General features: G+C 46.6%; 1 long non-coding RNA gene across 1 annotated transcript in view; it reads left to right on the forward strand.

Moving 5' to 3' along the window:
* The first annotated feature begins 469 nt into the window (after positions 1 to 469).
* LOC118660342 overlaps positions 470 to 21,865 on the forward strand; it is a 45,508-nt gene continuing 24,112 nt past the window's right edge. The window contains exons 1-2 of the long non-coding RNA XR_004968875.1: positions 470 to 718; positions 8,468 to 8,584. This is a non-coding gene — a long non-coding RNA (uncharacterized LOC118660342). The remainder of the gene's footprint in view (positions 719 to 8,467; positions 8,585 to 21,865) is intronic.

Consider the following 21,865-nt stretch of genomic DNA (forward strand, 5'->3'; position numbering starts at 1 on the left):
GTGGGCCCAGCCTGCCTGTGGCAACACTGGCTCCACTTGGAATAAAACCCACATGGAGAAACGTACAGAGGAAACTATTCGAGAGGGATCTGGGTGTGTTTCAGACGTTAAGTCTGCAAAGAAAAATCTGTAGACTTTTTTTTTTAAAGAAAAACAAGCCCCTGGAAATGAACTTTGAGAGAGATCATTTATGCAGGGAATCTTCCCAGAAGGGAAAAAGAAACAGTTTAAAAGCAATTCAAGTTTTAATAGGGCCTCCTCCCCCCCATACTAGGAACAAGAAGGAAGACAGCCATTGGAAAACGAACGGTTCACTGAAGCTCTAATAGAGGCTGTGGGTGTGCTGAGCAGAAACCGAAAGACATTGTTCTCATGCTGATAAATGACTCCAGTTTCTCTCTGTGTGTTAATAGCTGCTCTGTGTCTTCAGATCTGAGGAAATGACATTATTAACAACAGTGACCCTTGTCCTGTTTACAGTCCTGCTCACAGCTCTCTCTGTTTTCCTTCCACTTTTTCTACTACGTAGACACATCTTCTAAGTGGAGGAGTGGAGAAAGAATAAAACTGAAAAGGCAAAACAGGAGGGTGAGCTGCGGGAACATTCCAGAACCTCACTGCCTTTGCTGTGCTCTGCACGCTGGCCACCGCACCCACCGAGAACAGAGGCCCGGAGGCTGGGCACCAGACTAGCCAGTTAGAATCGGCAGGACCGTGGGTGAGTTTCTTGAGTCCTTTGTGGTGATGTTTTCTCAGTTATCAAATGAAGGTCTTCACAGTGATGGCGATGGCGTGAGAGTCAACTGGATTCATAAACTCAGCATTTTCAACCTTATTTTCATTCTCGTCCCTGTGTCTCACCCAAGGAAATATTTTAGATTTTTTCTAATTGTTCCCCACATGGAAGTTGGAACCCACAGACATGCTATGGGAACCGAAAGAGAGTGCAGGCCGTGTTTATATACCTGGTGCTGCTCCTCCCACTTGTCCATCCCCCCAAATCACTCATGTTCAGGACTCACTGCAGGTAGGAGAGAAGGTTCTTGAATACTGTTTACTGCAAAGTAACACACGCCAAGCAGAGCTCTCTGAGTAGAGCCAGTCCCGGGGCCTGGTCGTAGGAGCAAACTAGGGAATCAGGGAGCATGTGGGTCTTCAGTGGACAGTAGGTGCCTTGCCCCAGGTGACAATCAAATGGCCTGTGGCCAGAACTGTGCCTGCTGTAGTTGTGGGCCCGGTGGCCCCCTGGGTCCTGCGGCATGGTGGGCTGTATGGCGCTTTCCTCTCATCCACCTTTGGGTGTCGAGCAGTCACATCTGGCTGGTGTCCTCATCTGCCTCAGGATTCCATGTGTGGGAGGCTGGGCTCTCCCTGGGGACACATCTCCAGGGGGTCATCCTCTCCAGCTCCACTTCCTCTGTGTCCTGGTATAATCTCCTCACTACTATTCCAAGCAACTGAGTTCCCTGTGGTCGGAAGGCCAAGCCTCCAGGATTAGAACAGTGTTGATGACATGAATGCCAAAACCCTGTGCTGGGAACCACGCATGCCAGCACATCTGTTTGGACAGAAGGACCGAAATAACCAATTATCCTGACATGTGCCACAACATTTTATAAAGTAAAAGTGGCCAATCAACTTGGGTAAAACCAATTGAAGAGGTGTGTGTGTGTGTGTGTGTGTGTGTGTGTGTGTGTGTGTAAAGTCATAAATTCAAAATACACTCACCCTTATCCAAGGCTGTGCTGATATCATTGCCTCTTGGAGCATCTGGGAGACCCCACATCAGTCACCTAGGGGAGGGTCTTGTTGAAAGGCAATTTCCTGGGCTCCCCCTCTGTACTGCACCAGAATCTCTGAAGTGGGACCCAGAAATCTGAAGTTTAATGAACACCCTGAGGAAGTCCTTTTGCAGACGGAAGTTTAGAACCATTGGCTCTAAATGCTCAAATAGTTTGGTCAGTTCAGTGACAGCATCAAATCAGACTACTGACATGTCACAGAGAGAGAGAACGGTACCTTTGCTTATTCTATAAATACTTCAGAACGACACATATCCTTGTGCACCTTTTGCGAGTTTGCAGAGCATTTTGTACCCTTATGTACTTCAAGTGTCAGAGGCAGATGAGAGACCAAATAGTCGAGCTAGTGACAACTGTTTTCATCTCCAAGGGAGGAGTCCCCTCCACAGGAGCAGTCCTCCCAGTGTCAACACCCTCCATAGTTCAGGGTCACCAAGAAAGATACGACTCACCTAGACACTGGGTGGCCAGCACTTTCCTCCCAGAGAAGTGACAGAGCAAGATTAGTCTCCGGGGTGGCCCGGGTCTTGTCCTGCGGCTGACAGCCCTGTGAGATTCCAGCTTCTAAGAAGATATAACTAACAACTCACCTTCAACGGAAAACAACGGGGCTCACCGTGATGGGTCAAACAGCCTGACACACCTTCCGAATGCATCAGAAACGATTGCCGTGTTTGCAAGGAGCTCAGCGTGGGGAGAGGGGGCTAAGTTCCCAACCGGCTATGAAGCCAGCTTGGCTGAGCAAACGTGTGAAGTTTAAGACAAGGAGCAGAAACCGATACGGCTACTCAAGTGAAAGGGGAAGTTTATTGCCAACATGTACACAAGCAGTGCGAGGCTGCCCACAGGGCAGACCACGAGGGCGCTATGTTGTCAGTGAGAGCACTCCTTGTCCCTACCTGCTGCTGCGGGAAGTGGGCTTCTTGCGATGTCATGAGAGAAAGAATTTCCTGAGACTCGCATGGGAGAATGAGGTGTTGTGGAAAGCTTTATTTCTGTGGAATCAACCCCTTGAGTTTCCAAGGCCCCATTTCTCTTCCTCCTGCCAAGGAGAAAGCCCCATTTTGCTTTTAGCAAAGCTAGGATCAAAGCTGCTGTTCCATGTGTACACAGTCCAGTCAGCATCAGGCTGGCTCAGCTTGTGTTCGCAGCTGCGGTCTATTGCCACATGGCTGTGGAGGGAACACGGCGAGAGCAAGGAGGCAGGAGGGAAACGGGGACAAAAGAAAAGGGGCGAGAATTCCTTTGTCTCAGGATTTAACCTTTCAGGATTTTGCACACTTGCAGTGGCCCCACCCCCCATGGCCAATGATCTCTGTTCCAGGTTAGGCTGACAGACACCTTCCCTATGCCACCCAACTTTACTGCACATGCACCCATCCCACCCTTGTCCAGTCCCTTCCCGCCTGTGATCTGCAGAGACTTTCCCTGGGGAGTGCAAAGTTGCATCTACCTGGTGAAGCTGCCTAGATGGTCATGCTCCTAAAGTCTGGCCTCCCTTTGCTTTCTTCCTATTATTAATAAGTAGCTAATTACAACAGTCTCACTTACAGCACTGGCAAAGAATTTTTAACGATCTGATAGGTGATGTTTAAAGAGTAAAGTAGGTAGCAGGTGCAAACCACACCTGTGCAGGACTTGCTACGTATAGTTGAGCAGGATTTTTACTTTTAGTGACTTTTGTAGGGGTAGGGAATGTTCAACCTTCTCTGGTTTGGTTGAGGCCTCTCGGGGTGTTAATGTGGCCCAGATTCTGGGATGCCCTGTGGGATCCAGGCTGGCACTGCAACCGGGCCCGGCTGGCACTGACACAGAGGCCTCTGAGGAGGGCGCTTCTGCCTCAGGTGTGGAGTCTGCACAGCTGTCCCGGTAGCCGGTGACCTGGCTGCTCCAGGCAGGTCATCCCGTTCACACAGCACGGCTCTGCGCGTGGCTCTCCCTCTCACACACACTCTCAGTCTCAGTTCTATATATGTCCCTGCCGGGCCAGGCCCCGCCGGTTCACTGAAGCCCAGCCAGGGACGGCGGGCTTGCAGTCCTGTCTGGAGTGGGACAGGCAACATGGCCGAGAAGGGTACAGATTCAGGAGTGGGACTAATGGTTTCCCATCCTGAGTCCACCACACCCTGATGACGTATTAGCCACATTTTATATTTTTAAATATATTTTTATTAATTTTAGAGAAGAGAGAGGGAGAGATAGTAACAACAGTGATGAGAAAGAATCATTGACCGGCTGCTTCCTGCACACCCCACACTGGGAATCAAGCCTACAACCCAGGCTTGTGCCCTGATCGGGAATCGAATTGTGACCTCCTAGTTCATAGGTCGATGCTCAACCACTGAGCCACGCCGGCTGGGCATATTAGCCACGTTTAAAAACCCTGCTGCCTCAGTTTCTTCATCTGCCAGATGGGGCAAAGAATAGCACCTACCTCATAGGGTTTCTGTGAGGAGTGATGAGCCCCTGAACACTGTGCCTGGGCACAGGAAGTGCTCAAGAAGTGTCAGCCAGAATTGTTATGAAAACTCTTAGGAGACCCTGTCACCATCTGGATCAAGGAGGGAGGCAGTTCCAGGAAAAAGGGTGTTAATGGCTTAAGCGCTGGGCAGCTGGCCAAGGACAGCAACTACAAAGGCCCAAGGACTGGGCAGCTTTGCGAAGCATATGGGGACGTGGCGCTCCCATGAGTGGTCTGCAAGCCGTGGTCAAGAAGAAAGGAAGCGGACGGTGCAGGATGTTACCGAGAAAGACGTTTAGATGGAGAGATTGCCTCCCACCCACAAGGCAGCTGTGCTGTCCAGAGAACAGGCGTGATAGGAAGGTCATGAGAAGTTATTGTCATCCTGGCTGCTGGTCCCTGGAAGATAAGACTGTGTGTGAGGGGGTGATCATGTGGGAAATGACTCAGGAAACATTTACATCAAAAACGAACTTGAGTCCAGAGAGTTGTCATCTTCTACTTGTCTGTTTTTGAGAACGTGACTCATGAGCAAGAGGCAACCCTGGCGGCCGACAGCTGTGTCACTGCGACCCTGGTGCAGACCCCTTCCTTGGCCAGAATGTTCAAAGCTTGCTGACGCCTGAAGAGAGCAGAGCTTCCCTGTCTCCCACGTGGAGTAAGTCCAGGCTGCTGGGCTTGGCTTGGCAATGAGAGCAGAAAGGGAATGCAGGAAATGAGCAGGCTTATTCTAAGCACTTTAAGTGCATTATCTTATTGATGTTTAAATCCACTGAGAGATAAGGAAAGTAAACTCAGAGAGGTAGATTGTTTGCCAACGTCACACAGCAAATGGGAAGGGGGTGCGGCTGGCAGAGGATGCCAACGCCTTGTCCTGACTTCTTGGCCGACTTTTGGGTGGGTGCTGGGTGCACCCCGAGAATGCTGACTTTTCCACCTCTTGCCCGAGTCTGCCTGCTTTTATGCCTGGGAGCCTCTCTCCAGTCCCCAGGGGCCTGCTCAGCCCACACTTGGGGAATTTCAGCCAGATGGGGACAGTTAGTCGAGGACCCACCACCTGGGGATGCCACCAGGCTGGATTACATGCTCAGGCGGGACCACAGGGGTTAGTCACCCCCACTTATAGAGTCCAATGACAGGTTCTTCAACATGAATACCAGCCAGGCCTGTCTCTGGGCTCAGGCTCAAGATGAGGCCACTGTGTTTGCTGGAATTCACAGCCCCAAAGGCCACAGAGGGGCTATGGCAGGACTGCCTCCGAGTTGCCCACAGTGACACCTGCTCATGGACACATGCCCTGAATGACTTTTCTCCCCCCTCAGTTGTGCTCCCAGGGATCCCCTCTGCAATAAGCCGACCCCCCAAGATAAGCAAGTGCCTCCTCTGAGAAGCCTTCCCTGGCGGTGGAAGTTAACTGTGCATGCCAGCCCAGCAGGGCCACGTGCCAGATGACGGTCAAACACTGTCTGGATGTTGCTGGGAAGGTGTTTCTTAGATATGATGAATATTTTACAAGCAGCAAACACCTGCTCTTCACCCACAACTTCTTAAAGAAATAGCCTTTCATTCTGATAAAGGATTGTGAGATTATGTTCCTACTGGATGTGTCTTGTAGCACATAGCATGCTTTCTTCCTTTTTTAAAAAAAATATTTTTAAATTGATTTTAGAGAGGAAGGGAGAGGGATATAGAGGTAGAAACATCAATGATGAGAGAGAATCATTGATTGGCTGCCTCCCGCACACTCCCTACTAGGGATTGAGTCCACAACCCAGGCATGTACCCTTAGCTGGAATTGAACCTGGGACCCTTCAGTCTGCAGATACTCTATCCACGGAGCAAAACTGGCGAGGGCAGCACGCTTTCTTTACATTGTCCTTTCATAAACAGATCTCAGAGTTTTTGACACAGCAGCTTTCTGTTGACAGATGGACAACTATGTTGTATTTGTCCCAAAACACTGCAAACCGATTCCTGGTTAATTCCTGGCCCACCTTGCCATCTTTGGAAACTCACCTCTCTTCTCCAAAGATGTTAATAATAGCCGTTCTTGAATATTTACCACATGCCGGTCCTTGTCTAGGCACCATACATGAAAGCTAATTTACATGCTGCAAATCTGTTGTTTTCAGACTGGGCAACTGAGGCAGGTAAATAGCTTTTGTGGAGCTGCCTCGCTGGAGCTTGCCCTCCTGCCCTGCTGCCCTCGGTCCCTTCTTGCCTAAATGCCACAGATTGAAAATTCATAGCGCCAGCTCCTGATTCTCCCTCCCAAATTCCCGACTTGTATCTCCGACGGCTCTGAGGTGCCTCCACCTGAGTGTCCAAAGGTGTCTCCAAAGTGACCTCTCCCAGCCTGAGTGCCCCATCTCTCCTCCACTCCTGCTGCTCTGCAGGGAGTGGTTTCTCTGCCAACTGGGATGCTCAGGCCAGAAACCAGGGCACTACCTCGGCCTCCTCCCCCACCTCCCCCCTCACATGCAAACCATTCATCCTCGGCTTGTCCTTCCCCCTGCCTATCCCTAGAAGACCTACTCCAGGCCCCCACCTCCACATCTCCGTTCTCCACAGTGTGCCAGGACCATTACAGCACACAAATAGACCATCTGTATTTGTTATCTATTGATGTGCAAGAAGTTATCTCCAAAACCGAGCCTCAGAAAACAACCAGCATCCATTACCTCACAGCTTCTGAGGGTCAGGAATCTGGGGGCAGTTGCTGAGTGGTTCTGGGTCAGGTCTGTCTTGGGCTGCCGCCATCTCAGGACTTGCTCAAGGGAAGGTAGGCTCCCAGCTCACTCATGTGGCTGTGGGCTGAGGACATTGGTCCCTTGCCAGGTGGGGTTCTCCATAGCATGCCAGCTGACTTCTCCCAATACCACGATGAAAGACAGTCTTTTTACGACATAATCTCAGAAATGACATCCTATCACTTCTGCTGTGCTCTGTTCGTCAGGAGTAACTCACTAAACCCAGCCACACTCGGATGGAGGGGGTCACCCAGGGTGTAAATATCATAGGAAGTGAGGGTCACTGGCGCCATCTTGGAGCCTGCCTACTACATCGCATGTTTGCTCAAAACACTTCAGTGAGCACACATTGATGTACGACATAGTCCAATGTGGGTTACAGGCCCTGAGAAGGGAACACTGTTCCAGCCACACATGTCACCACCTTTCCACATGCACCCTGCCCTTCCCTGGGGTGCACCGACCACGCCACGCACCAAGCTGTGTACAGGGATGCTGCCATGCAACCATCCAAAGCGTTAGCCAAGCAAAAGCCTCTTTCCCCTCCTTTGGTTCGGTGGCCATTTATATGATTGTTTTAACTTTGCTTAATGATTGCAACTTTCTTCCCTTACAAAGTTTAAATGTAATGAATTTTAACATCCTGAGAAATGTATGAAATTCCATATGTAACAACCTTTACACTAAAGCTTGCTAAAGAGCCACATTTAGAGAAAGCCATTTAGAGAAAATGTATGTGTTGTTCATTGTAGCATTATTTACAATAGCCAAGCTACGGAGGCGCCCCACGTGCCCATCAACAAACAAGTGGATAAAAGAAAGCTGTGGATATAGAAACACATATACAATGGAATATTACTCAGCCATAAAAAATGAAATCATACCGTCTGCAACAGCATGGGTGGACCTGAGGGTCTTATTCTAAGTGAAATAAGCCAGTCAGAATAAAGATAGGTACCATATGATTTCACTTATATGTGGAATATAAACAAACAAAAGAGAAACAGACTCCTAGATTCAGAGAACAGACTCATGGTTGCTAGAGGGGCGGGAGTTGGTAGCTGGGTAAAAAAGGTAAGGGGATTAAGAAGTACAGATTGGTAGTTACAAAATAGCCATGGGGATGTAAAGTACAAGATAGGGAATACAGTGAATAATATTGTAATAACTATGTATGGTGGCAGGTGGGTACTGGAAATATCCCAGTACAAAAGGGGGGGGGGAGACATTGTGGAGTATATGACCGTAACCATGATGCTGTACATCTGAAACTAATACAAAATAACATTGAATGCAAACTGTAATTTAAAAATATTTTAAAAAAAGAGAATGTCTGTGTTTATATGTATAGCATCAACATTGAAATGGTGATTATGTTCTCAGTGTCTAAGACACTTGACCCAGAGATCAAGGGAGCATTAACTCATGTCTCTGTCCTTTCTGACTTTTTTCAGTTACAAAATGAATAGCATCTCAGGAGGCCAGTGTCTCATTCCAGGGACCCCGCGTGTCCCTCCTGCCCCAGACGGAGAAAGCAGGGCCTCAGCATGCAGAGGACAGAGTAAAGTGAGGTAGGAGTGGAAATGGTCTTTCCTTTTGTTGTTGGAATCTACCGTTGCCCAGGCAGCAAAACTCTGACAGGGCAGGGAGATGACAGTGAGGCAGGGGCGAGGGACAGCCATGCTCTGGTGTTTGCAGCCCCTTAAACAGCACCCGGAGGCTCAAGTGCAGTTTCCCAGGTCATCGCTCCCTCTCTCTCAAAGCTCCTTTAGAGCCTGCAGTGCTTCTCCAGCCTCGATGAGCCCTTCAAACAGTGGCTTGTGGCTCCTGCCATTCCTTCCATCCCCAGCTCCCAAAACCTCAGAGCCAGCATCTCAGGGCATGTCTACTTTGGCTTACGCAGAGCATTACAAATCTTTCCCTAATCTCTCTTGGCTTCTTGCCTCTTTCCCTTGTGCACTGTTTGTTCAGCATTCAGAAAACTGCTGGTCCCTTTATCAAACACCACAGTTTATAATTTCCCAAGTCTTCACTTTTGAGCAATTAGATGCCCCCGTTTGTTGAACAGGAAAGAATCATCAAGCCTCGTGTCACAAGCTCTGCTGTGCTGGGATCCCTGGAGGGTTGGTGGTTGTTTTTTTAGCTATTGGAATGGAATTCTAAAATCTATTTTTCCTGACCTGAAGCAACACTGACACCCCTTCCATACTCCCCCAACCCTGCCCAGTTCAGTCTCGGGTTAACATGGGTTTAAGTCCAACACAATAGGGGCAATAGAGGCTTTACAGTGAACTGATAGGAGACTCTGGACTCAGAAATGGCCAAGCATCACCTCCACAGCCCCAGCCCTGGCTGCAGCCAGCCTGTGACTCAGGTGGTCTCCGGGTGCTTGGTGTGAGACCCCTCCCCCAGGCGAGTGTATCGGCTGAGCCCTTGGCTTTGGAGTTCCAAGAACGGGAGCTTACGTTCTGCTCTGCCCTTTGTGATTCACTTGGGACGCCTGTCCTTCATCTGTAATAGAGGGAGCGCTGGAGTCCATGAGCAGAAGTTGTGAGGATTAAAGGAGGAAATGCAGTGCTAAGAATAGCACCAGGAAGGGGCAGTAGTTACCCCTCGTGTGGAGGCTTCCTGGGCCTCCCATCAGGCTTGGCTTCCCTAGACATGGACCACACTTTGTGCTTCTCTGTCTTCCCTGGGTCGTGTCAGGATGCTCATTCCCTTCGTGTCCAGCTTAGCGTACTGACAAGGAGACAAAGTTAATCAAAACCAAAGGTGCGAATTACAAGAAGCTGGACGCCCGATGTCTCCCCGAGGAATGTTATGCTGCAAAGCATGCTTTTAATGAAGGATTGAGTTCTCTCAGCGGACATTCAAGCAGCGAGGGAACGACAGAGTGGGGACTCACATGTCTTCTCTGTAGATCCCGGCTCTTCATTGAGGGCAGCTTGCCGAGCTGGGCTCTCTTTGGGAACATGTCCGTGTAGGGCTCTGATAATCAGATGAGAGGGCTTGACAACGAGGAGGTGCTCCTAAGGGTTCTTTGTTAACCCAGAACCGATGGCATAAATGACAGACGTGCTGCAGTATTAGGGGCAGAGTACAGATGTGTGCAATTTACTTTGAAATGTATCAAAAAGTAAGATGGATTAATAAATGGATAAAGGGCTCAATAGCTTGATATATCTTGATACAACAAGTGCGTTTAATAAAATGTTAACGGTAGAATCCAGCAGGTGAGTCCACATGTGTTCAACATAAAATTCTGTCAACTTTGCCATGTTTAGAAATTTTCATAGTAAAAAGAAAAATGGAACAATTCCACAAAAAAACACCAGAGTATGATAGTCTTTCCCTAAAAGAATGACTAAAAGAGGTAATTCAGGAAGAAAGTGAGCACAGAATGAAAAATGATAACTGAAGTACAGGAACAATAGTCTAGAATTTGGAAAGAGAATGAGTGCAGTTAATGTGTTTTAGGTCCTGATTATTATTTAGAGAGAGTTAAGATATTAACTTTAAACTTGATCAATACTTTCTGTTTGACAGGAAGTATTGATAGGGTTGTTGTAGGGATTAAGTAACCGAAAAAAAGTACAACACAATTTGTCACATGGCATTTTTTTTTGCCATATATAAGGGGTTGGCAAAAGTAGGTTTAGAGTTGTAATACAATTAAATAATACAATCATTAATAAATATTAATATAAGAATAAACTGTGTTTCACGTACCCACAACTGTAAACTTACTTTTGTCCACCCCTGGATAGTAAAGTAGGAATGGAAGGGGACGTCCCTAATGATTGATAGATGGTGTTTAGCAGAATGAGAGCCAATGTCAGCCACAATGGTGAAATGCTAAAGAAATAAATTTTAAATTCAGGAACATGGAGATACCACAATAACCATTTCTATGATAATGAAAATCCTAGCTATCGCAGTGAGAAAATAAAAGTACAAATAATGAGGATAGAAAAAAACAACAACAACTGTCATCACAGTCAGGTGATACAGTTCAATCTACATTAAACACCTCAAAAATTAAGTGTTTTAGCAAGATGATTGGATTTAAGATCAATATAAAAATCCATGGCATCTATAATAATAAAAGTGTAATATGCTAATTAGACCAGACAGCCAAATGACCTTCTGGACATCCTTTGGACGACCTTCTGGACGAAGCTGAGGCTGCGAGGACTGAGGCAAGCTGCCGCAGCTGCAAGGGCCAAGCCCCTTGCACAAATTTCATGCATCGGGCCTCTAGTTTATATTATAAAAATGTTATGAAGGAACAAACTGTAGCAAATGGATGAATCTTGGAAAAATTTTGAGTGTAAAAAGCAAGTTGAAGAGGGTTAATATCCATTATGGTACCATCATTTTTATGAAGCTCAAAAACAAGGAAAACTAAACAGCATATTGCTTAAAGGTACAGATGTGAACCATTTTGAAAAGCAGCAACGAGAAACCCAAGTTTCAGGATTTTGCTTTCCCAGGCCAGCCAATCAGGAGGAGACATCTGGGCCACTTGAAAGGTATTGGTCTCCTTCTTACATTGAGCGATGATTCTCAGATGTTCCTTGTATAATTATATTTCACAACCGATGAAGACACTAAGAATATTTTCTATTAATGAAGTATTACATTCAATATTTTTGGCATAAGCCAAAGCATCCAGTGACTTGCTGGTCATATTGCAAGTGTTGGACTTTATTTTTCCACTTAATTCTTATTTCCTATGGGACTTCTCAGCATCATGAGCCAGGCCAGAGTGACATTGTGAACTCTTTTGCCTGAAAAATAGCCTCTCCTTCCTTTCAGTCACATGCCCTTTTCTCTGCCCAGCTTCCTACGAATCAAAGACCCAAAGCTCTAGCTGACTGTTTGAGGAAGATTTTCCCAGCAGACCTCTTATTAAGAGACATGTCATCCCCGGCCAGCATTGCTCAGTGGTTGAGTGTCTACCTATGAACCAGAAGGTCATGGTTCAATTCCCGGTCAGGGCACATGCCCAGGTTGTAGGCTCGATCCCCAGTGGGGGCGTGCAGGAGGTAGCCAGCTAATCAATGATTCTCTCTCATCCTTGATGTCTCTATCTCTCAGTCCCTTTCCCTTCCTCTCTGAAATCAATAAAAATATATTTTGAAAAATACTAAAAGAGAGAGAAAGAGAAAGAGAGAGAGAGAGAGAGAGAGAGAGAGAGAGAGAGAGAGAGAGGTATGAACCCATGGCATCACCCCTCCCCACCAGCAGATTGCCTGACTGTCTCAAGGCTCAGGGCTTGGAGCCATCCTGGAAGCCCTTTTATAGGGGAGTGGGCCTCTCAAGACTTGACTAGTTCATGGGACCAATGATTTTTAAATGCGATTTAATTAAAAGCATCTTCTTCCAAAGAGCCATGAAAAAACTTGACTTGGGGAAGTTGAGTTCAAAGCCCTGACCAGGCAGGTATGTGTGGGGCCTGCTGTCCCCTCACCTCTGCCTCTGGGGAGCTCTGTGGACTTGCTGACTTTCTCTCTGTCTTCACTTTTCTTTCCTTAAATGTGTTGTGATCATATTAGCAGACTCTGTGGAGCCATGGAGATTCATAGTTAATAAAACCTTTTGGAAACGTAAACAGAAATGTGCACAGAGGCACGTGGAAGATTTTGCTGTCAGCCCCAGCCCAACCCCCACCTGGGGATTAGGTCAGTTTGGCACCTGCCTCCTGGGGAGCTGGGGCCATGATTCATCAGTTACTTGCTGAACTAGCATGGGCATCTTTCCCACCTGTTGGCCGGGGCAGCGTGAAAACTGGTGTGCACCTCACAGACAGAGCGAGTGGGACCCGAGCTCCTTCCAAGGCTCTGTTGTGCATGCATGCAGGCCAGCTTTCAACTGAGTCCCTCTGCAATGGCAAACGCCAAGACCATGACTGAGTCTATGGGAACGAGGAGTTAGGAGCATGATTTAATTAAAAGCACTATTTCTGTCCAAAGAGTCAAGAAAAAACTTGAGTGAGGACAGTTGAGTTCAATGCACTGAGAGGATAGTGTGGGTGTCCATGATACAGATGGAACCAGGGGGCCGGCAAGGGGCCATGGCCAAGTCCAGGCCAGAGGTATTGACAGAGAAGAGCAGCCTAGGTATAGTGCCTCCCAGGGCTGGTGCTGGATCGTCCTCTCTGCTTCTCACGCTATAGTCTGGCTCCATCTTGGTCCCACTAGTGGCCTTTGCATGTTGGGTGACATGGTTGGAAGCATAGGCCGGGTGGCTGGGCACGTCTCCCTGGGTTCCAGCAGAAGCTGACTTTAGAAGAATTCCTTCATCTTTCTGGGCTTCTTCTTTTTTTAAAAAAAATATTTTTATTGATTTCAGGGAGGAAGGGAGAAAGATAGAAACCTCAATGATGAGAGAAAATCATTGATCAGCTGCCTCCTGCACATCCTCTACTGGGGATTGAGCCTGCAACCTGAGCATGTGCTCTGACCGGAAATTGAACTGTGACCTCCTGGATCATAGGTCAACACTCAACCACTGAACCATGCTGGCCGGGCTACCATACTTTCTTTAAATATGTTTTTCTGCTCCCATTCTTATTCTTCTCTTTTTCTGAGACTTTATTACATGCATGTTAGTTCACTAGATATCCCATAGGTCACTGAGGCTCTATTTGTTTAGATTTATTTCTCTCTGTTCTTCAGATTGGATACTTTATATGGATAAATTATCTTTGAGTTCACTGACCATTTATTCTGTCATATCTAATCTGATCATCCAATTAAGTTTTCAATCCTTTTATTTCTGAAATTTCCATTTTTTATAGCTTCAATTTCTCTATTGAGATTCCCTATCTGCTTTCTCATTAAGACCATATTTTCCTTTAAGACTTTGAACATATTTTGGTATCTGTTTTAAAGTCCTTGTATACTAATTTTAACATCTGGGTCATTTCAGGGTCTATATCTATTTACTGTTTTTGTCCTTGGTTATGGGTTAAAATTTTCTGCTTCTCACATGTCTAAAGTTTTTTGTTAATAATCTAGATATTTTGTGTGGTACAGCATAAGTGGCCTTTAATTTCTAGAGTTGTACTTAGGAGTTGGCCTTCCTAATGTCCCAGCTGAGTAATTGGGATGATAATGAGGGCTATCATGCTGGTTGGGCTAGAATTCCACTGTTTTCTGCCAGGCCTGTTGGAACAATGTGCAGCCAGCCCTTGACCAAGGATCCACAGAGAAGCTTTGCACAGTTTTCAGATCCTTCATGCGTCTATCTCTCCCCACTCCCAGTGCAACTACTTTCTCTTCTGAGTTCTGAACTTTAAATTCTGCTTTCTCAGCTAAGCAGAACTGCACTACTCTGTTTGAGTGTTATCTCCTGATATTGAAGTCAAATTGTTCTCAGCCAGAGAGCCAGGGTGAATGTGGGGCTCACATCATGTACTTTTCTTCTCTCAGGATCCCAGTCCTGCAGTGCCTATTGTTCAGTGTCTGAAAACAATGCCCCCGTTTACTTGTCCAGCTTTATAATTGTTTATGGTGGCACCAGGTACTCCAAACTGTCCAGAAAAAGAAGTTCCTCTATGTGTTCATTTAAAATTCACGTGATAAACAGGAAAATTAAGAGATAATTATCTTAAGTCAACTCTATTATCTCAAAATCATTTTGACTCAAAAACATTTTGCATGTAAATATAGATGATATGTAAATGTTATGATTTGAAAAATTATCTAAATATAAGATGTACCTATTATGGTTTTTGCACTTAAGGGTTGCTACTAGTTCTTGAAGATCTTAGCATAAGTTGTAGGAACTTATATTCCCATTGATATAGATTCCAAGGATGAATATTTCCTTTAGTCCTAACACTAGATCATAGATTGGCCAGACCTGAGAAGCTTGAACTATTATAAAAGTAATGACTTTATGAGAAATTATTTAAATAGAATGAGAGTTTAAGGTGCAGCCAGAGAATGAAATTGCTGTTACATTTCAGATACTAAAGAAAGTGTGACTCAAAGAGGAGACAGATGTTTATTTTAGTTGCTTGAACTGCGGGAGTGAGAGTATGATTGACATCCTGGAATACCATGCAACCATCACTCAGCTACCGTGGGTCACACATGAGCTTTCCGGGAAGTTCTTTATTGAATGTTTTCTTTGCTTCAGTGGTTAAACCTGGACTGTCCAGGGACAGCCTAATGAGCCAGTAACATTTCAAGCTGAAACCTAATTAATGCAATGACATTAGGTTTAATGTCATTTAAACATTTTAAATGAGTTCAGGTTTAAAGGACTCATAAAAAAGATCTCATAAAAAAGATGTGCTAATGCCGCCAAGTGCAAGTAAGAAAGTCTGCATCCCTGTTATAAAGGAAAGGAAATGTCAGCTCTCTGTGGTCAGCTCAATGGCAGTTTGTTTTTTAGTGTCCAGTAAATTACTGTTTGCTTTTAAAATTGGCTAAGACTTTTGGTTCAGGCAGGATGTGTTAGAGCACCTGGCCTTGAGAAGTATTTGGTAACTAGGCCAAGGCAGACCCCTTCCTGGGCCTGGAGACTTATTAGGGTTGGTCTGAGGCCGGGGTTAGGTGAGAGAGTGTGTGACCTACAAAGGTCATTAAAGGTGTGAGATGGTGGTTAAGATTCAGGCTTGGAATCCGACCCATGCAGATTACAGTCCTGACTCTGGGCAGATTAACTTGGCCTCTCGGAAAGCAGTTTCCACATCTGCAGAATGTTGATCATAATTGAATTGGCTTCTCCGAATCCACGTGATGCTTCAGTGAGATTTTGTTTATAAGGTCCCGAGACAGATCTTGAAGATAATAATGCTCAGTCAATGGAAGATGTTATTATGAAACATGCATGTCCCATGACTTCTCTGTAAGTTTGCACATTACAAATAAAATAAAGCCAAAGCATTGCGGTGTTAAGATGCCGGTGGGTCATAGGTTAGGTATGAACAAGTGTCTCTCTCCCTCCCTCTCTCCCCCACCCTCATCCCTTCCCATGCCTTCAGAAGATTGCTACTCTGTGCAGCACCTGGGCAACCTCAGGCTCATCCAGTGGTTGGTTAGGTAGATCTGTCAATGTCATTTCCCAATGCTTGTGTTGTGACATTAAGCAGACTTGGGGCACACTGTTCAGGATGAAGGGGAGCACAGTTAATCCATCCTGGAGTTTGTACTGGGCGGGCCAAGCTTTGTTAGGCTGGAAGGAGGTGTCTCTTCTACTGGGAAGCCCCAAGGAGGCAGGAGCTTTCAGTGAGAAAACCTCCTCCCTGGTCTGTTGTTTCCATGGACAACTGCCCAAAGCCGTGGTCGGCAAACTGTGGCTCGCGAGCCACATGCGGCTCTTTGAGTGTGGCTCTTCCTAAGCCTTAGGAGTACCCTAATTAAGTTAATAACAATGTACCTACCTATATAGTTTAAGTTAAAATTTGACTCTCAAAAGAAATTTCAATCGTTGTACTGTTGATATTTGGCTCTGTTGACTAATGAGTTTGCCAACCACTGGCCCAAAGGATGTTTTCTGGGGGGTGGGATGCTGGCAAAGGCGGATTTTAACGTTTATAATTTGTTTGCATGGGTGAACCAGGTGTACACCGAGACTCTCTGGCTGTCCTCTGTGTCCTCACTCTGCTTGACATTCTTTATCTGTCTCCATTTCCCCCCTGAACCTTGCCTGCAAGGTGAGAAGATCTTAAACCATATAGTGTCAGATGGACAAAATTGTGCCCTTGATAGAGTACTTTAGAAACTAGAGGAAAGGAAATGTCAAGACCACCTTTTCTACCTCTCCCCATGCACCTGGGCATCTGGGGCAAGGTGAGCCTGGAGGCAGCAACAACACCTGGTAATGACAGCTCAGTTGACAAGTTCAAACAACGGTGTCTTGGAGTGAAAGGCACTCGTCAGGCTGTGATGAAAGCCTGTCCACTTGTTGAAAACCTCTGATGCTGAGAATGGAGGGAAAACAGAGCCGAGCCTGACTTCCCCTCCCTGTTCACCTCAGTGGCATTTGAGTCCCTGAACCAAGGCGGCTTAGTGCAAACAGCCTGGCAAATTTTAATTTTTAAAAATATATTTTTATTGATTTCAGAGAGGAAGGGAGAGGGAGAGAGAGAGAGAGAGAGAGACATTAATGCTGAGAGAGACTTATTGATTAGCTGCTTCCTGCACACCCCCTACTGGGGATTAAGCCTACAACCCGGTCACGTGCCCTAATCGGGAATTGAGCCATGACCTCCTGGTTCATAGGTAGATGCTCAACCACTGAGCCACACCGGCCTGGCCATTAGAAATTTTTTAAGAGGACAAGCCATAAATGTTCTCTGTGATGTTTCAAATTTCCAAAGTGAAGGAGCTCTCTGAAGTGTCTCAATGAAAAGGAGTTTTGTTGGGGCCAGAATGACAAATGAGATAGCACAGCCATCCGCACTCGGGCTGTGTGCAGGGCTCGTTGTCAGCCCTGGTTCACACGCAGGAGCCAGAGGCCAACAGTGACCTCAGCTCCACTCCCCACTCCCAGCGCCAGTCACGGGGCCTCAGGGCCTTGACCTCAGCGAGACTCTGAGCCCTCCACCCAGGCCCCAACCACAGGCTCCCGCTCCAGCCTCTGAGGGGACCAGAGGTGGAAAGTTTACTGATTGACTCACTGGGGGACTTTCCAACTTGGAAGCCAGGATCTTCATCCTGTATATTTCAATAATAAAAAATAATTACTGCCGCTGGTGAATTTTTGTGCTAACCACCAGGTCCAGACATCTGCATTAAACTACGCTGCAGGGCCTGTAGTAGAGATTTTTCCACAGCTGCAACTCTCTGCACAAACTAGGACATGTCCGGCAGCTGTGCCCCCACGAAAGCATGGCAAGAATGAAGGCGTCCAGATAGAAGGGAACTGGCCAGCTGTGCATGTCCTCACGGTCGACCTGAATAGTGGCTGCTTTTGGCTAATGCTACAGAAATGAGAAATGCGCCATTAGTTAGAACTATGAAGACAGGACTGCATGTATTCATCAGAGAGGGGATTGGAGGAAGGGGGAGAAAGTTGGCCCTGAGTTGGATTTAGGAGACTGGATTCAAATTGAGAGGCAGCCTGAAAAGCTGGGGCCGATTAGCAACCTCATTTCTGTCACAGAGGAAGAATCAGCGGCAAGAATTTTGGAAGGAATCCATTTGCACGCTGTTTTTGAGCATCCAGTTTAGCATTATGGAAGCTAAGAAGCTTTATCATTACCTAATACTGGTTGTTGCAATACATAGACATGTGGTCATATCTTAGAGGAGAATATTTACTTAATTGGGAAATCGGTGACCCTTTTCACAAAGAGCACAAATGTGTAGCATTTGTAGAAGTGGCCATGCCTGTCTTGCTCTGTGCACACAGACGTCACCAGGCCTTCATGTCCTGTGTGTCCTGCGTGTCTCTCAGCTGACTCAGCCACTCCTTCCCCACCTTAGATTCCTTATCTTTCCATTTACCCTTTTCCTTTGTGCTGTGAGATTATTCAGGGAGCCATAAGTCAGGGTTCTCTGGAGAAACAGAACCAAAAGGAGAGCCATATATATATGAGAAAGAAATGTTAAGGAATGGACACATGATTATGGGGCTGCCAAGCCCAGAATATGCAGGGTAGACCAGCAGGCTGGAAATTCGGGCAGAGGGTTTATGTTGTAGTCTTTATGGTAAATTTTTTCGTTTTAGGAAATCTTCGTTTTGGCCCCATACGCCATCAGCCGATTAAATGAAGCCCACCTACAGTATGGAGGGTAATCTTGATTTAAAGCCAACCAATCAAACATGTTGATCACATCCACAAAATACCTGCACAGCAGCATCTAGACTAGTATTTGACCAAACAACTGGGCACCACAAACCAGCCAAGTTGACACATAAAAGTACCCATCACACCTCGTGTCTGTTTCAGAAACATTCCAGAGCTCTGGAACTACCAGAGGAGTCGCTCCCCACAGCCCCCGTGGCTGAGCTCTGTGTGGGGCCAGTGGGGCCTGGGCGGGTGAATGTGTGGGATAATATTATGAATAGTGTTTTCAGAGGTGGAATCAATGTCATTTGGCTGTGATCAACTGTTAATAACATCTCCAAATTCTAGAACACTGAAAAGATACAATAAGGATTATTGAGGGCTAAAAGGAGAATAAATACTATTTACAATTCGGCAACAGGTGGCTACCACTGTGAAGCCAGAGTGCAGAAGTGTGCACCTCTCCTTTGCTCCCTCCCTCAAACATACCGCGTACACAGAGAGGCAGCAGACCAGGCGAAGGGCAGCCTGGGAAATTCCATGCTCTCCTGCTAAGCCCTTGGCCCTGGAGCCGGGCCTGCCTGTGGTGCAGCTATCTGCTTGCAGAAGTGGGGCTGTTGAAGGATACCCAGGACTCCGTGTTTCACAAAGTGCCTGTCAGTCATCAAGAGAGGGGTCACTGGTCCAGAGGCCCAACCTGCTGCCTCCGCCTGCAGGGCCCCCACCCTCGTCCTATCCATGCTCTCTGACAGGGACATTCATTCCTTCTTGACTTGTGGATTGTCGAGTGCCAAGTTCAGGAGGAGAGAGGATTTCCCTTTTTTTCTCTTTGTTTGGACCAGCGTGCCTGTGGCTCTGCCCCTCTGCCTGTGCAATCTTCCTCTTCCTTCTAGGCAAGCACAGCCCCTCCTCAGCTAAGCTCTCCGGGGCCTCCAGCCAGGCAGAGCTCCCCTCTATCAGCTCCCGGGGGCTTATTCTTTCTATCACTCACTTAAAAACATCTTATCCAGCTGTTGGTAACTTTTATGTCGGGATTTTATCTCTTTAACAAGGTTGGAAACTCCCTGAAAGCTTAGCCCAAAGGTCACATTTATTTAAAACCTGCCCTACGCTGCCTCCCGCAAACACAGCCCACATCCACATAATCCATACCCACCTAGGCATGTGCGCGCACACACACACACACAGCCCAGAGGAGAGGTTTACTAAATACCTGTGAGTGATGCTGATGATGCTTCACAGACTAGCTTATGATCATTTGACATATAATAATGACAATTATGACAATTTTTACAGAAAAGTTTATCCTCAGAGTTAGTTCATGTAGTTTTCTAACTTAAAATTGCATTCGTTGAGCAATTACTATGTGCCAAAGACTACTCAAGACACTTTAGGTGTATGTTGTCTTAAATCTCGCAACAGCCCTGCAAAGAAAGAATTCACATGCAGGTTTTTTAAATGTCCCGTTGTGACTCAGAGTGGTTAACTCATTTGGTTGAAGTCACACAGCTCACAATGGTGGGATTGGGGTTTATGCTTATTTGCACCTACCAAGCCACACCACTGTGCACAGTGAGTGTAGGAAGGGAAGGGAAGCAGGGAACCTCCCCAGCACTGTGACACCTCCATGGTTTGGCCCAGGTATCGTTCGGAAGTTACATGAGCTTAGGCCAAATCTCAAAGTCATCCGAGCCCTTCTGGTTAGATTGCTTAGTGTGTAATATGGGGGAGGCGGGGGAGGGCAGAAATAATTTTCTTACCCTACATACAGTATCAACACTACACAGAGACTGACTGTAGTTCTAGGGTTTATTTAGAATCACCTTCTATACTTCATGGAGCATTCTTGATTTTCTGTCTGCCCAAGATACTAAAATCCATGTGACATTTGATATTTGTTTCTGGATCCATTTTGCATCAAACAAACAAACATCCTACCCTTCAGAGGCTGGAACCCCAAGACAGATGAATGACAAGGGAAGGCAAGCCCTCTGCTTGTCAGTTTTCTTCTCAGTTATTTCTGCAACCAGCTCTATATCATACAGAGATCACTAGGGTTCTGTCGTTTTCATTTTTAATTTTAGTATATGATTTTGGTTTTCATTTATATTTTTACTAGCAGTAATTTTTCTTCATGCAGTGCCACTTCTGAGGCAGGGCACAGTTGAACTGGCCAAGTCTGTCATACTGACATTGACCTAATAAGCAGAAAAAGTCATTCCCAGTTCATCCACGGATTTGTCAACAGTAAGGTAACCTATCGATGCAGAGAATGAACTTACCCCCTCTCCCTTGTTAGAGCTCTAAACTTTTCCTCTTCCTCCTCAAACTTTGAGAGCAGATTTCCAGGAACAATGGCCAGTTTTCAAACATTCCCTAGAAAGGGTGTAGCCCTGCATTTCGCATTCTCCCCCACCCGCACATCAGTGACACTTGCAAGCCCAGCTTTTTATGCTTTAGCCTCAGTGCGTCCAGAGGTGAAGCAGAGATAACTCCCCTTCAGGGCGATGGCGAGGGAACTGTGAGAGCCTGGAGGAGGCAAGGTCCGCGGGGGAGAGAACTTGGTTATATTCTACCCCGTCTCCAAAGCTGCTTGGTTTCTAGTCCTTTTTCCTACAGTTTGACTCCTTTGAAAACTACGCTCCTAAGAGAAGTCTGTAGGGGGCAAGCCTCCCAGGCTCCTGCTGGACGGTGCCAGGCCAGCACGCGGAAGGCCCTTGGTTTGCAGACATGGGTAAACCTGCCGATTGATCTGCACCGGGCCCTGTGCCCCCGCTGCTACTCAGCCAGCATTGAGACTTGCAGGCGTCTAAGGAGCATACTTTTTGGAAGCCATTTCTTCTCTGGGCTTTTTGACTATTATGATGTCATTCACACTCCCCTGTTTTTATTCCAGATGCATAACATCCACACAAAACGCTGGCGGTCACGATGGTGTTGGGCTCCAAAAACTCAGGGCTTGTCTTTTCGTAGCCAGTGGCTCAAATGGCGTGGCCTTCTGAACTGGAGTTGGCACCATTCCTAGCATTTGCTGTGGGAAGTTCAGTGTGGGGGTGGGAATAGTGGTGCGGTAGGTCCACTTCTATTCATTGGGAACCCCCGT

Source organism: Myotis myotis, unplaced genomic scaffold, assembly GCF_014108235.1.
Source record: "Myotis myotis isolate mMyoMyo1 unplaced genomic scaffold, mMyoMyo1.p scaffold_m19_p_7, whole genome shotgun sequence".
Classification (NCBI taxonomy): Eukaryota; Metazoa; Chordata; class Mammalia; order Chiroptera; family Vespertilionidae; genus Myotis; species Myotis myotis.